At 42.7% G+C, this 14742-nt stretch overlaps 1 pseudogene; it reads right to left on the bottom strand.

The window, feature by feature from the left end:
* Nucleotides 1-14742, bottom strand: part of LOC119515296 — a 147552-nt pseudogene that overhangs the window by 128949 nt on the left and 3861 nt on the right.

Here is a 14742-nt window from a genome sequence, read left to right as displayed (position 1 = left end):
GTTGGTTGATCTAGGCTGGGCTTCAAGCTGTGGATCAGGCTGGGCTGAACTCCGCAATGTGGGTTGAGCTCAGATCTGCTCCACATGTGTTCATATTTGGGTCCCAGCCTGGAGAGGCAATGAGTATGTGGGGCATGTTCTTCTCATGGTGGATCACCAGAGTGTAAGAGTGTAAGCCCAACTGTGTAAGGTATTTCAAGCCTTTTTTTGTGTCTGTCTGCTAACACCCCATTGGACACATAAAACAAGTCATGTGGCTAAGAGCAAAGTCAAGGAGTGGGAAAGTACACTCCACCAAGAAAGCCAAAGCAAATCATGTGACCAAGCCCAATACCACTGAGAAGTGTACCCCTTCTGTGGAGGGGTATGGAAAAGAATGAACATTTTTGAACAATAATCCGTAATATCCACAAGAAGTGACACAGTTCTCATCTAAGTCCACACAAGGGCTGAGGGTGAGTTGGGGCAGAGAAAGTGGCAGGAGTCCCAGTAGCAGGTATCCCAGAGCAGACTTGGCAGGTGGCTGGCATCAGGAAAGTCAAGCTCCAGGAGCTGAGCCTAGTTCAGGGTCCAGCCCCTAGTTCCATAAAGAACTGTGGTCCAGGCACAGGACAAGGACTGAGGTAGTATATGAAAAATTGACCTTTGCCCTGCTAGACGTGCCAAGGGCTCATAACTTGGCAGGAGCTCGGCTTTCAGAACTAGGGCCTGTGGACAGGGCCTGACTGGAGCTGCTACCATTGCTGATGCTTTGGTGGGACTTGGCCTGGGACTGGGGCAGGGATGGGCTCAGGAAGACATGGGCCTGTGACCAGGAGCAGGCAGCTGGACCTGCTGTGTGACTATGGAGGTGGTTTGTTCCAGGTGGACTGTTGGAGACACAGCTAGAGCCAGGGGTGGTGGAGAAAACCTTGGAAGAGCAGGCAGGAGCTAGATCCTGCAGGGCCCAATGTCATACCCAGGAGTGTGGTTTGCCTCTGGCAAGTCACTGGAAACCCACTGAGGATCTGAAACAGGAGAGAGATTTGGTCCAAATTGTGCTCCAGTACCTTGCTACTCAAAGTGTGGTTTGTGGACTCTTAGCATCAGCATCACCTGGCTGCTTGTTAGAAAAAGAGAATTTTAGGTTCTACCCTAGACCAACTGAGTTATAGCCTGTATTTCAACAAGATCTCTAGACAATTCCTGTGCATATTAAAGGTTGAGAAATGTTGCTTTAGGAAGAAGGGTAGAAGGGGAGTGGAATCTTATTGCTTTCATTCTCAGATGCCTCTTCCCTCTAGTAAGTTCAGACTGGAACCGACATATTAACAGGCTCTCCATCCATGATTGTTGAGTTTCTTCCCCCCTGCTCTCCCCCCTCCCCCCCGCAAAGCAGGGCTCCTAACTTTTTTCTTTTGCACGGACCCCCTATCAGTCTGGTGAGACCTGTGGACCTCTGTTCAGTATGAAGTTTTTAAATGCATAACAAACACATAGGATTCCAAAGGAGACCAATTATATTGCAATACAGTTATACAAATGTTAGGAAAATGCATTTGTGAGATTTGTAATAAATGTGCTTCTTCATTAACACTTGAAATATCAAGCTAGAGGAGGGTTTAATAATTACTATGATTTCAAAGTAGGGCTGAATGTAAATGGTATTTCAAAGTATCTGATATCTGCAGTGATCGTTAAGGGATATGAACTCATGTCTGTGGTTTCTGTTAGTAACAGCCCCAGGCACTGCTAATACTATTGTGGTCTGTTGCCTACATTCATAATGGAAGAAACTACTAAATTTCAGCCAGAGGTTAGCAAATAAGAGATGTAACTTACTTCCTGCCCAAGTTCATGGACCCCTGTATTCTATCCATAGATCTGGAGACCCCAGGCTAATAAGCCCTGCTCCAAAGCCTTGCATGACATGTACTTATTTTTAATTGGAAACTGAATGAAAATTAAATTAAATTTCGATAAATTTTTGAGAAGTTTGTAAGAGCCATTGATATGACTGGAGGCACCTGGAGTTGTATAAAACTTCAGAGGAGAACCAGTATGCTGGTGCTGATAGATTTTTGGATAAGTGTGAGTTAGGATATCAACAATCTATAATTCCTTCTCAAAAAATTTATATTACGTGACATGCTCAGAAGTGGGCTCTGCTTTTCCAATTATCAGCAGTGGTGTTTAAATTTATTCAACCCAAAGCAATGGCCCAATGCCAACGTGAGGTTGGAAGAAAAATAAATGAAAATTTTAAAAAACCAAAAGAAAACCAACTGTGCAAGTCTTTGGTAAATCCATTTTCAGCCACCAAGAGCCAGCAAGTCCATCTGGATAAAGCCAAAGTTTCCACACTCTCCAGGACAGAAGAAAATAAAGGCGACCCAAGAGCAAGACCAATGTTTTAAGAAAAAGCATTTCCAGCACGACCCACAAAGATTTTGATTATGTTCATCGTTTTTTGAATAATTTTCAACGGCATTGTAAGACCTTCCACTCACAAGAGCTTTTTCCTCTATGTTCCCTTTGAAGGGACAGGAAGGCAGACTGCTGGGTGTATGCCAGTATTCTGTCAGGGAGTGTTTCCCTGGGAAGGCAGGGGCTGGGGACACTTTCATGTGTCTAAGCAACTGGGACCAGTCTCTGCCTCCCTGTGGGGGCCAGGAATGAAAGCCCAGTATCCAGGACCACTTTTATTCCATTTCCTTTAATTGCCACAAGTTTGACAATGCAAAGGCGAGAGGGAGAGGCCTGCTCCCCTGGGCTGCTGTTCCAAAACCCTCCCGACAGGCTGTGAACTTACATCTCAGTCACTGCCGTCCCAGCCCAGAAACCTTCCTGAGAACCCAGGGAAGGGAATCTGGGTGCCTCTGGAATATCAAGCAAATGTCCTGGTTTGGGACTGGGCCTAGAACACAGAGACTCAGGAAGAGATGTTATTGGTATTGTAAGGGGCCCCGAAGGGTGTGTTCCCCTTTAGAGGCTGGCTTGGACCTTAAATGCATCCTGCCCGAGATGGAATTCAGGATTGCTCCCTCCAACCTGGTCCTCTCCTACAAAGTACTGAAGTCAGAATCTTAAATGTGGTCTTCTCCATTGTGGTAGGCTGAATGATGGCCAACCAAAGATATCGGGTCCTTATCCCTAGAACCCATAACTGTTACCTTATATGGGGGGTGGGGGGAGTCTTTGCAGATGTGATTAAGGATGTTGAGATGTGGAGATAATTCTGGATTATCTTGGAGGGCCCTGACTGCCATAGCAAGCATCCTCATAAAAGCAAGGTAGGTGGAGATTCAACACACAGAAGAGAAGAGACAGTGGGATAATCCAGCCACAAGCAAAGGAATACTGGTAGCCACTAGAAACTGGAAGAGGCAAAGAGCAAATTCTCCCTGAGAGCCTCTGGAGGGAACATGGTCTTGCTGATATCTTGATTTGGGACCAGTGACACTGATCTTGACTATTTGGCCTCTAAAACTGTGTGAGAAAAATTTATGTTGTTTACAGCCACCCAGTTTGTGATAATTTGTTATGACAGTCACAGCAAACTTGATCCCCATATCCATTCCATCATATATGGATAGGATATGGATGTGATATCCATCATATCCCTCTCATATCCATATCCATCCCGTCAACAACTCCTGTTCATTTCACCTCCTAATTATCTTTGAAACCTGCCCACTTGCCTCCATTTCCACCATGATCTCCCTCACCACTGTCACCTTCTAGGGTTCGAGACCCAGGCAATTGCAATGAGCTCTTCGCTGGCCTCCTTCTCTCACTCTGTCCCCATTTGATCAGTTTTCCTGTGAACCATTTATAAGCAAGAGAGAGGAAAGTCATATGTTGAGTGTCTACTGTATTTTAATTCTCTAATCAATTCATTTAGTAAATATTTATTGAGCACCTACCATGTGCTACAAGCTCTGTTGTAGGCCTGGCAAACGGGAACACGTGGGCATCCTGTCTCTGTTGGCATTGAGTGTTGGCCTGGAGCCATCTCAAAGTTAAGTGTCTCTGTTCTCAGTAAACAACGATGGTTGAGATTTTTAAGGCAGAAAAAACCTGCAGCAAAGCGCAACTGTTTTGTTTTGTTGTTGTTGTTGTTGTGATGATGATTTATTTCAAACAGACAGAAAGTTTGGAACCAAGTGTCTACCACTCAAAATGAACACATGTAAAACATTTAATCAAATTTGCTTCACATCTTTTTTTAAAAAGATAATTAAAATGTTACACTTACTGCTGAATGGCGCCTACCCCATTTTCCTATTCCTCCAGGTAGCCCTGCCCTGAGCTTAATATAATCTTCCTGTCCATGTTTTAATACCTTAATTACATCTGTATATATTTATAATTTCTCTCTATTGTTGCACTTGTGGATTTTAAAAATTGGCCTGAGTGATATCATGCTGCAAGTATGACACAACTTGCTTTCTCTAATCCAAACATCAAGCTTTGGAAATTTATTCATGCTGCTACATTTACATCAGTTACCTTCGTTTTAACTGCTGTATAGTATTCCAGCCTATGAACATATCAAAATTTGCCTCTGTGTTTCCTTATCGAGGGATATTATATTATTGATACTAGATTGTTGATTCTTACTTTTTTTTTTATGACAAATCACACTGCAGTAAACATCTTTATACCTCCCTCCTTGAGCACATACATGGCATATTTGCATATGTACATTCTTCATCAGATACTGACAAATGGCTTTCCAAAGTGGCTCTCTGTGGTGTTGTAGGAATGTCATGGGGTTGGGAGTCAGGTGATCTGAGTTTTAGTTCACTTCTGGTACCAACTTTCCCTTCCTTGGCCTCAGTTTCCCCATCTTCAAGATGAGGCCCTGGACTAGCAGATCTCTACAGTTCTTTCCTCCACAAGTGCAACGATAGAGAGAAATTATAAATACATCCATATGAAATTAAGGTATTAAAACACGGACAGGAAGGATATATCAAGCTCAGGGCCGTGGCTACCTGGAGGATAGGAGAATAGGGTTGGCACCATTCAGCAGTAAGTGTAACATTTTACTTATCTTAAAAAAAAAATGTTTTGAAGAAAGATCATTGCTCCTGGGAATAAAAGAAATCAACCAGAGGTGGACTTGCTGTAAACCCTAGAGAAGGGTTTAATGAAGAAGGCTATTGATACTTTTTGAGATTCTACTGATTGTTGGGCACTTTGGTTTTCCATTTACCTGACTTGGGAAGATTAAATGGCTTGCCTGAGATCACAGAGCTAGCAAGTGTCAAAAATGCTCTGAGATATTCCAGAGTCTGAGATCCATCCATCAGCTTTGCCACAGGACAAGTTCTTTTCCAACATCCCCGTCTGGGTGGCTGCAATGGCATTTTCCTTGGGAGTCTCGATGGACAGGGCACTGACGCCAAGGTACCCCCTGCCCTGAGCAGAGGCTGAAGCCCGAGTCCTGTCCCAAGGATGCAGAGTTGAGCCTTCCAGAAATGAGGAGGGGCAGGAAAGTGCCCCCCACTGGAGGGAAGAGAAGGAACAACTGGGACTGAACCAGAGGCTGAGGATATCACAAAAGCATGAACTCCAAAGGCATTTGTCCTCCCACCATAGCTAATGAACCAGGGAGGGAAACACCATCAATAAGAAGCAAATTAAACATCAGCTCCAGTTAATTCATAAGCACAGCTGCCTGCCTTCTTGCGTTCAATTTCAGCCTCACATTATGAATTGCTTCCCTGGAGAAACTATCCCTCTCCCCACCAAAAAAAGGCCTTAAGCCAATAAACCAACTTTTAATGGAGCAGAATCTTTCAATCGAAGGACAGCAACTTATCTCTGGGCCCTAGGTCTGTAGTGACAAATCCTCTGAGCTGCCCAATCTCATTCAAGGTTAGTAATTAAGGTATAATTGAAATGAAGTTAATTGCAATAAATGTGTAATTAGCACAGTCATTGATTAAGGGTATTTGAAATGCAGTCAGTGTATAAGACATTGATTGCCATGCTTTTTTGATAAATATAATTGCAATGATATCTTTTGTTCCTCCAGAAAGTCTTTTTGTGTAATGCATTTCTACAGGAAGGACTGTCCATGAAGCCAACTCACTTCCTGCAAATTAGAGCTATATGGAGAATATTCCAATCCCCAGTTGTGTTGAGTACAAGCTCTTTTGCCCAGATTTCCTGTGGGATCTGTTTCAGAGTGGCCCCCTAGTCCATATGACTTCTTTGTACAAATTAGTAAAAAGGCATCCTTTTCTTTGGGCAGACCCAGCCTATATCAGTGTGCACAGCTTGGCAAGTGGAGTGTGAGTTGGATTTCAGCCCTTACTCTTCCACTCAGCAGGGTATCTTTGTGCAGTGAACAACTTTTACACACACATAGCAGCCTTGGTGTCCTCCATGTAGAGGGAGGTGGCAGGAAGGCAGAACCAGACATTCTCAGCTTGAACCTTGTCTCAGGAGCAAGACCCACAGATCCTGGACTTGCCCCTCTCCCCAGCTGCCTTGACCAGTTGGATGCTATGCAGAAATGGTCATCTGGAATGCTGGGACTTCAGCAGTAGTTGGAGGGAAGCCAGGTGGGATTGGGCTACGTGTGGCCGGGAGGTGTCACGTGTAAGCTGGCCATAGGACTGAGGGGCAGGTAGGTGAGTGGCAGCCCCTGGTCCTAACTGTGCTGTCAGAGGAGGCATGGAGAGAAAGTAAGATGGCGGCTAGGTGAGACAGGGAGAAAAAACACCTCTGTGAAAAAAACTAGATAAAAACCAGAAAGTGACCCAGAATACCAGTTACAGCGATGCGCCAGCTGGACGAGATCTCCTAGTTCCAGAGGGGCCGTATACTTGGTGAAACCAGGAGTCTGCATTCTGAAACGAGTGAGTAAGCTGGCTGGAAGACCCGCAGCCGCGTGGCGGTCTGGGGAAGCCAGGGTTTGGCGTTTGGAGACCGACGGGCTCTTTTAAAAAAAAAAAGGGAAAAACCCAGGAGCGGCTGCAGTTTACCATGCAGTAAAACACAGTAAGAGGGGGCTGGGCTGGCCTCTCGATGTCTGGCCTGGAAGATAGCCCGCTGCAGATACCCTCGGGGCCGGGGAAATGGAGGGGAGAGCCAGAAGCAGAAAGAAACCCGCGGCTAGCAGCTGGCTCCCTGGAGGGCTGGATAAACTCCTGCCCGGGGCCGTGCCCACAGCCCAGAGCCCCACCAGTTGTCCTGGAGCTGGGAAGGAGGAACTGTGTGAGGAGGGGGTGGTTGAGATGCCCTGTTCGGCCATCTTTGCATCAGGCTGAAAGCGCCCCTCCACGGCCCGGCGGCCCAGGGCTTCCCTTGAGGGATGGCACACACTGGTGATGTAGCATGGCATTCCCTCGGCAGAGGTCCTGGAGGATCGCGGCTGGGAGGGGGGACCTGCTCGGAGAACCCAGGGACACTATGCCAAGTCCGGTGGTTTGTGGGACAGCGAGAGAGAGGGTCTGGGGCTGAAATGAAATGAAGGCTTAGACTCTTGCAGTGGACTTGAATTTCTGGGAACCTGGGGGATTTGAATATTGAAACTGTCCTTCCTCCCTGGCCATCCATACACACGCCCCACATTCAGGGCGGACGGCTCCAGCAACACACCCAAACTGAGTTCTCCAACTGAACCCCACAAGAATCATTTCCCCACACACCGCAGGGACAAGGTGCAGAACTGACTTGAGGGGCATAGGTGACTCACAGAGGCCATCTGCTGGTTAGTTAGAGAACGTGTACGCCACCAAACTGTGTTTCTGAAAATTAAATTGGTATTTTTTTTTTTTACAAATTGAAAGAACTCTATCAAGCAAAGCAAATGCCAAGAGGCCAAAAACAACAGAAAATCTTAATGCCTATGATAAAACCAGATGATATGGAGAATCCAACTCCAAACACACAAATCAAGATATCTGAGGAGACACAGTACCTGGCAAAATTAATCAAAGAACTACAATCAACGAATGAAAACATGGCAAAGGATTTAAAGAACATCAAGAAGACCATGGCCCAGGATATAAGTGCCATAAAGAAGACCCTAGAAGAGCATAAAGAAGACATTGCAAGAGTAAATAAAAAAATAGAAGATCTTATGGAAATAAAAGAAACTGTTGGCCAAATTAAAAAGATTCTGGATATTCACAATACAAGACTAGAGGAAGCCGAACAATGTCTCAATGTCCTAGAAGTCCACAGAACGGAAAATGAAAGAACAAAAGAAAGAATGGAGAAAAAAATAAAAAAACTCAAAATGGATCTCAGGGATATGATAGATAAAATAAAACATCCAAACTTAAGACTCATTGGTGTCCCAGAAGGGGAAGAGAAGGGAAAAGGTCTAGAAAGAGTATTCAAAGAAATTGTTGGGGAAAACTTCCCCAACCTTATATACAACATAAATACACAAAGCATAAATGCCCAGCCAACTCCAAATAGAAGAAATCCAAATAAACCCACTCCGAGACATATTCTGATCAGACTCTCAAATACTGAAGAGAAGGAGCAAGTTTTGAAAGCAGCAAGAGAAAAGCAATTCACCACATACAAAGAGACGACATAAGACTAAGTTGTGACTACTCAGTGGCCACCATGGAGGCGAGAAGGCAGTGGCATGACATATTTAAAATTCTGAGAGTGAAAAATTTCCAACCAAGAATACTTTATCCAGCAAAACTCTCCTTCAAATTTGAGGGAGAGCTTAAATTTTTCACAGACAAACAAATGCTGAGAGACTTTGCCAACAAAAGACCTGCCCTACTTCAGATACTAAAGAGAGCCCTACCAACAGAGAAAAAAAGAAAGGAGGAAGAGATATAGAGAATTTTAACAGACATATATAGTACCTTACATCCCAAATCACCAGGACACTCATTTTTCTCTGGTGATCACAGATCTTTCTCCAGAAGGGAACATAAGCTGGGACATAAAGCAAGCCTTAAGAAATTAAAAAAAAAAAAATCGAATATACTCAAAACACATTCTCCAACCACAATGGAATACAAATAGAAGTCAATAATTTTTGAACTGTAACTCCACTATTTACTTCCTACATAATATAAAATACACAAACTCTAATGACAAATCAGTGGCTTTGAACTCAATGTAAAATATGTAATTTTAGACAACTATATAAAGTTGGGGGAATGAAGGAGTATAAGAACATAGTTTATGTGCCCTATTGAAGTGAAGGTGGTATCAAAGAAAAACAAGATTGTTATGGATTTAAGAGGTTAATTTTAAGCCCCACAGTAAACACAAAGAAATTATCAGAGAATATAACCATAGAGATGAAAAGTAGAGTATGGGTTAAGAGAAATGGGGGAAGGAGCAATGGGGAGTTAAGAAAGGAGTGTAGGGTTGCTGTTTGAGGTGCAGGGAAATTTTTAGTAATGGATGGTGGGAAAGAGCATTACAACATTCTAAATGTGATTAATCCCACTAATGGAAGGCTAGGGAGGGGGTGGAATGGGAAGATTTAGGCTGTATATATGTCTCCACAACTGAAAAAAAACAAAAAAGTCTAAATGAATGCCAAGGATGAACTTGGATGGGATTGGAGGATGGAGGACAGGTGGCTCAAAGGTACACAGTTGAGACATAAGGAAAAGGAAATATAGAATGTAAGCTTTGTATCATTGTTGAATCTCTTGTACTTCTCAGCTGCACTTAATGGGATTGCATAAAAGAATGTTCTTGTTCATGGGAAGTACATACGTGAATTATAGCATATGTTCAAGGATGTGTGCAGCTAGCTCTCGTATGTTCAGAAGACAGAGCAATAGATGATGGATGATAGATAGGGAGGGAAAGAAATAGCGATGTGACAGCATGTTAAAGTTGGTGGATTGAGGAGGGGGGGTCAGGGTATGATGGAATTCTGTGTATGGGGTCAGTATTGTTTTTGCAACTCTTCCTATAACTTTGAATTTATTTCAAAATAAAAAAAATAAAAAAAATAAAAAAAGAGGCATGGTGACCGCAGGTTGATCAAGCTGGTGTACATACGCAAGGGTCAGAAATGGCAGGTGCACAGGACCTGCCAGAAATGTTGGTGGGTGGCAGGGCTGGGGTTCCCTGGAGTCCCAGCCTGGGACTGGGAGGGATGGGCAGTGGGGGTCCAGCCCTGCACTGGGAGAGGAGTTAGTATGTCAGGTCAGCACAGTCTACCCCAGCCCCTGCCCTGGGCAGGGCTGAGCCCTAGGCTGAGTGATAAGGGCCTGGGGCTCCTGTTTAATGCCTAAAGATGACAATTCCTGAGCTCTTCAGGGCCCAAGAGGAATGGCCGTTCCCAAGAGATCCCAGGACCTGCCCTCTGTGGGTGTCTACTGTTCACACTGAGGAGTTTATTCATTCATTTTACCATTTATTTTCATTCATTTCCTCAGTAAATATTTCTTGGGTGCCATCTTGGTGCAGGTGCTGTGCTAGCTGCTGGGAATAAAGTGGTGACCCAATCCCTGCACTCACAGAGTTCACAATCCATTGGGACAGACAGGCTTTAAAGAATCACACAGACTTAAACATGCCCTTAATGACAAGGTGGGGCAGGGGTGCTGCAGGTGGGCTGGCTGCCTTCAGTTTGCCCCTCCAGATGCGTGCTCTTCCCTTCTCCACCCTTCTTTGTGCCCTGGAGACTGTTCACCAGGGACTGCATCTAGCGGCTCTCCTGTCCTCTCCTCTGCCTTTGGGCTGGACTCGGCCAACAGGGGTCCTGCAGAGACAAGGGGAAAGGAGGACGATGTAGCTGGTATTTATTCCCTAGATCACCCAGTTTGGGTGCTGCTAACAGCTTCCTCCCCTTGCCACTTTAGGCCAGGCGTCTTACTGGTGCTTCGCCATTGCTAGCTCTGGAGCGCTGCGCTGTCCTTTGTGTTTCCCTTCACTTTGCCCTTGTTTTTGTAAATAGTCCCTCTTTTAAACTCCCCCCAGTCACCCATGGGAGCCCGACTGGGTTGGTGACCTGATCTGGGCGGTGAGGGGAAGGCCAGGGAAAGCTTCTTTGTGGCTGGAGCTGAGATCTGAAGGATGAGTAAGGGTTAAAAGGGTGTGGGAAAGTGGGAGGGAAAAGGGATTTCCCTGCAGGAGAAAAGCCAGTTTAAAGGCCCTGAGGTAGGAGGGAGACTAACATGTCCTGGGGGCTTCGGATGGGGCTGGGTTCCTGCTGGCATCTGCTGCCTCCTCTGACCAGGGGCAGGGGCAGCAGCATTGGTCCCCGAAGCTAGTAATGGCTGAGCCAGAGCCTTCTGAGCAGTTATCTTTGCCTTTCAGGGACATGCTCCCTGGGACTGGACCAAGTTCCCACGCATGGCCTGGAGGCCATTCAGCCACTTCCTCCAGCTGGAAAGTTTCCCTTTTAACTTGCTTCTTGGTCAGGGGTGTATGCAATGGTGGTGGTGGAGGTGGTGCTAGTGAACTCCCTGCCTTCTTAAGAGAGACTGAGCTGTGGTTGACCCTCTGGAATCAGTCTTACTTAGGTTCGACTCCTACCTACTCTTTTTTTTAAATGCAATTTTATTGAGATATATTCACATACCATAAAATCCATCCAAAGTATACAATCAGTGGCTCACAGTATCATCATATAGTTGTGCATTCATTGCCACAGTCAGTTTTAGAACATTTTCATTACTCCAAGATAAAGAAGAAACGTAAAAAAAGAACACGCAAAATGTCCCATACCCCTTATCACCCCCCTATTTTATATATATATATATTTTTTCTTTATTTTATTACTTATCTACCAATACACTGAATAAAGGGAGTATCAGTCACAAGGTTTTCACAATCACATGGTCACATGATAAAAGTTATATAGTTATATAATCATCATCAAGAATCAAGTCTACCGGATTACAGTTCAACAGTGAATCCTGCCTAACTCTTGACCTGCTGCAAGATATTTACCTTTCTGAGCCTCATTTCCTCACCTATGAAACAGAATAATGAAACCTGATTAAATGAGGAATTTGTCAGTTTTCCCTCCCCAATTCAGAACTTCGGAACCTTAGTCCTCTTGTCTGACTATTACAACATTCTCCCAACTGGTCACCTTATACCTGCTGTCCATTTTATTGTGTTTTGTTTTGTTTTCCTTTAAAAGAGAAGTGTGAGGTTTAAAGAACAATCATGCATAAAATACAGGATTCCCATATACCAGCCTATCCCCAACACTTTGCAATGGTTTGGAACATTTGTTACAATTGATGATAGCACCGTTTTATAATTGTACAATTAATTAAAGTCAATGGCTTACCTTGGGGTTCACTATTTGTGTAGTGTAGTTCCATGGAATTAAAAAAAATTTTATTCTGTTACTATGTATATAATCCAGCATGTCCCCTTTTAATCATATTCAGATATATATTTCAGTGCTGTTAATTGTGTTCACAATGTTGTGCTATCCTCACCACCATCCATTACCAAAACATTTCCATCATTCCAAAAAGAAAACCTGTACATTTGAAGCCTTAACTTCCCATTTCCTATCCACTCCAACCCCTGGTAACCTATATTCTAGATTCTGACTTGATGAGTTTGCTTATTTTAATTGTTTCAAATCAGTGAGATCATACAATATTTGTCCTTTTGTATTTGGCTTTTTCACTCAATGTGACGTCTTCAAGTTTCATCCATGTTGTCACATGTATCGGGACTTCATTCTTTTTACGGTTGAATAATATTCCATGGTGTGTATATACCCCATTTTATTTTTCCATTCATCAGTTGATGGGCACTTGGGTTGTTTCCATCTTTCGGCAATTATGAATAATGCCGCTATGAACATTTGTGTGCAAATATGTGTTTGAGTCCCTGCTTTAGATTCTTTTGGGTATATGCCTACTAGCGGGATTGCCGGGTCATGTGGTAGTTCTATACTTACTATCCAAGGAATCTCAAACTGTCTTCCACAGCGGCTGCATCATTTTACAGCGCCACCAAGAATGAATGAGTGTTCCTATTTCTCTGCATCCTCTCCAACATTTGTTATTTTCCATTTATTTAAATGGCAGCCATTTTAATGGGTGTGAAATGGTATCTCATTGTGATTTTGATTTGCATTTCCCCATTGGTTAAGGATGTTGAGCATCTTTTCATGTGCTTTCTGGCTGTTTGTTTATCTTCTTTGGAGAGATGTCAGTTCAAATCTTTTGCCAATTTTTAAAATTGGGTTGTTTGTCTTTTTGTTGTTGAGCTGAAGGATTTCTTTATACATATTGGATATTAACCCTTTATCGTATATGTGGTTTCCAAATATTTTCTCCCATTGTGTTGATGGTCTTTTTACTTTCATGATAAAGTCCTTTGAGGTACAAAAGTTTTTGATTTTGATGATGTCCCATTTATCTATTTTTTCTTTTGTTGTTTGTGCTTTGAGTATAAAGTTTAAGAAACCATTGCTTAACACAAGGTCCTGAAGATGCTTCCCCACATTTTCTTTTAGGAGTTTGATAATTCTAGCTCTTATACTAAGATCTTTGATCCATTTGAGTTTATTTTTGTATATAGTGTGAGGTAGGGATCACTGCCCCATCTCTCCTTTTTTGCAAATGGAGATCCAATTTTCCCAGCACCATTTGTTGAAGAGACTATTCTTTTCCATTTGAGAGGTCTTTGCCACCTTGTCAAAAATCAGTTGGCCATAAATGTGAGGGCTGATTTTTGAGCTCTCAGTTCTATTCCATTTGTCTATATTTCTGTCCTTGTGCCAGTGCCATGCTATTTTGCTTAACTGTGGCTTTGTAGTTTGGCAAGTGTGAGTCCTACAACTTCATTCTTCTTTTTCAAGATGATTTAGCTATTTGAGGCCCCTTACCCTTCCATATAAATTTGATGATTGACTTTTCCATTTCTCTAAAGAAGGTTGTTGGAATTTTGGTTGGGATTGCATTGAATCTATAAATTGCTTTGGGTAGTACTGATGTTTTAATGATATTTAATCTTCCAATCCGTGAACATGGAATACTCTTCCATTTATTTAGGTCTTCTTTAGTTTCTTTTAGCAATGTTTTGTAGTTTTCTGCATATAGCTCCTTTATATCCCTGGCTAGATTTATTCCTGGATATTTGATTCTTTTAGTTGCTATTGTAAAAGTAACTTTTTTCTTGATTTCTTGTTCCAATTGTTCATTGCTTGTAGACAGAAGCACTATTGACTTTTGAGTGTTGATCTTGCACTTTACAACTTTGCTAAATTTGTTTATTAGCTCTAATCGCTTTATTGCAGATTTTCAGGATTTTCTGTATTTAGTATCATATTATCTGAAAATAGGGAAACTTTTACTTCTTCCTTTCCAAATTGGATGCCTTTTATTTATTTTTTTCTTGCCTAATTGCTCTGGCAAGATCTTCCAGTGCAATGTTGAATAAGTGGTAATAGTGAGCATCCTTGTCTTGTTCCTTATCTTAGAGGGATAGCTTTCAGTCTTTCACCATTAAGTAGGATTTTAGCTGTAGGCTTTTCAAAAATGTTCTTTATCATGTTGAGGAAGTTTCCTACTATTCCTAGTGTTCTAAGTGTTTTTATCAAGAAAGGATGCTGTATTTTGTCTCATTGATTGAGATGATCATGTGTTTTTTCCCCTTCATTCTGTTAATGAGCTATATTACATTAATTAATTTTCTTATCTTGAACCAAACTTGCATACCAGGGATAAATCCCATTTAATCAAGGTGTATAATTCTTTTAATATGCTGTGGGATTCAGTTTGCTAGTATTTTGTTGAAAATTTTTGCCTCTATATTCGTAAGAGCTAT

Source organism: Choloepus didactylus, chromosome 19 (assembly GCF_015220235.1).
Source record: "Choloepus didactylus isolate mChoDid1 chromosome 19, mChoDid1.pri, whole genome shotgun sequence".
Classification (NCBI taxonomy): Eukaryota; Metazoa; Chordata; class Mammalia; order Pilosa; family Megalonychidae; genus Choloepus; species Choloepus didactylus.
Note: the sequence above shows the minus strand (reverse complement) of the source record. Positions and strands in the feature narration are given on the sequence as shown.